This window comes from Gavialis gangeticus, unplaced genomic scaffold, assembly GCF_001723915.1.
Source record: "Gavialis gangeticus isolate Ggan-Ray unplaced genomic scaffold, GavGan_comp1, whole genome shotgun sequence".
Classification (NCBI taxonomy): Eukaryota; Metazoa; Chordata; order Crocodylia; family Gavialidae; genus Gavialis; species Gavialis gangeticus.
The window spans coordinates 44,292,596-44,294,549 of record NW_017729000.1 but is presented as its reverse complement, the minus strand read 5'-3'; the positions used below and the strand labels follow the sequence as shown (position 1 = coordinate 44,294,549).

Sequence of the window (1,954 nt, the reverse complement as noted above, 5' to 3'; positions counted from 1 at the left end):
TATTCTTTAAGGGAAGGTATAGAGGGCTGTTGGTTATAAGAGGTCACAGCTAAGGACATGTTGGAACAGGCCTAAAGAAAAATCTGTGGAGCCGTACAGGACAGCTGTAACTTGATGGCTGCAGCAAGGTGTTGTCTTCACACCTAAGAACCTTGCAAAAAAGACTGGCTGGGTGTGTGCACCCAAAATTCAAGGGTTTTGATTTTATCAGTTGCTGCTTTCATGCCTAAGAATGTTACAATGGGGACTAGCAGGGTGTGTACCACCCAAAATTGAATAGGTGTTGGATCCGTCACAATGGGCCTACAGGAACAAATCAAAGGGCAGGATGCAAAAACCAGGGCTGTCCTCCACCAGAAGGGACGAATTAAAGACCAGTATGCAATATCCTGGGCAGTCCTTGACGATGACCTGCCAAACCATGAGAGAAACCTCGTACATATTAAAATTAGAAGTTGTCAAGATATAACCTTGAGAAGGGCAGAAAACACCCTTTTTCTCAGGATTCTGGAATTGTTCCCAGACAGGATCTAGGTATGTACTCATATGTTTTATAAATCTTTTTTTGTTAATGCTTCATTTACTTCTTTTTGTATAGATATCTTCTCTGTTTCATTATAGTATCTTTTACTTACTCTTTCTTGGGGGGTCTTCATTACAGCGGAAACAGCCCAACTTTACACCAGAAAAATTGAAGGGGGGGCAGAACAAGACAGGGATGGTATGTACGTAACCATTTTTAACTCTCTGTACATAGAGATATTTGGGGTGTGTTAATATAAGGCTTATGTCAGAACATCATTTTGTAACTGTTTACCCCAAGCAGAAAACCCTTCTTGAAGAATGGAAAACCAGAGCAAGCATGTCCCATCATGTCTTTATCCTGTAGTGAAAGGTTCATTTTTCTGAAATCAAGCTTTTGAAACTCTTTAAGTGTTTTCGGGGTGGTGGGGTTAATTTTGCTATGGCTCTTTTAAAGCATGGGTGTTCAGCCTTGTAACTTTTAAAACTGTGTGTGTTTTGGGGATAGGGCTGAGGGTCAGCATGTGTGTGTTTTAGGGTTAGGAGATAGGTTAAGGTTTAGGGACAGAGTGTGCGTTCATCTTGGAAGTGGATTGTTGATGCTGAGGTGTCAATGTTATATTTCCCAAGTGATCTCATGCAAGACTGCCCAAGAGAGAGACAATGTTCCAGAAACACCAGAGGAACACGTGCCAGTTTGAAGGCCTCTAGCAGCACTTGTTGAAAACCACAGAAACACCCACCCTGAGGATCAGAAACCCCATGGACCAGACCCCACCCAAACCAAAGTAGAAGGACACGGTAAAAAAAAGAAAAGACCACATGGTTCCTCAGAGGAAAATGCACCACCAAACCCTGAGAGAGCCATGTGTGAAAACACAAGCATTCACAGTTCCAAAGCTGCTGTTTTGAGGTCTGTGAATAAGAAACACAAGACAGATTACTCACACACATTAGAGAAACTTGAGGAGGTTCTCCCCATGTGTTTGAAGGATCATGATTATTTCTCAAGGGAAAAGAGGAGACTTTCGGGGTCTGTTGATACACATAATGCCTAGAAGGATCATGATTATTTCTCAAGGGAAAAGAGGAGACTTTCGGGGTCTGTTGATACACATAATGCCTAGAAGGATCATGATTATTTTTCAAGGGAAAAGAGAAGACTTTGGGGCTTTGGTGGCACTCATAGAGCCTTGAAAGATCATGATTATTGTGCAACCAAAAGGGCACATGGTGTACGGAGTGGAGGTGGGCTGTATGGTCCTGACACTAGGCGTGGTATGCATCATAAGAGGGGAGGCCCTGATAAACCTGAGAACAAGTGGCTTGCGGGTCAAAAAGTAAGGGCCTGTTTAAAGATGAGGGTGGAAAAGGCTAAGCGCATATTGAGAAAAAATAAGAGAACCCCTACTGAGAACTCCACAAATGCCGC

The 1,954-nt window shown here is 42.8% G+C and overlaps 1 long non-coding RNA gene across 2 annotated transcripts; it reads left to right on the top strand.

Moving 5' to 3' along the window:
• The first annotated feature begins 702 nt into the window (after window positions 1-702).
• On the top strand, window positions 703-1,325 carry LOC109290154. Of its 2 annotated transcripts, XR_002095549.1 has the most exons (3): window positions 703-725; window positions 827-895; window positions 1,153-1,325. It is a non-coding gene; the product is annotated as an uncharacterized LOC109290154 (long non-coding RNA). The 2 variants fall into 2 exon arrangements; XR_002095548.1 differs by lacking the exon at window positions 703-725 and having other exon boundaries at window positions 779-895.
• The last annotated feature ends 629 nt before the right edge of the window (window positions 1,326-1,954 follow it).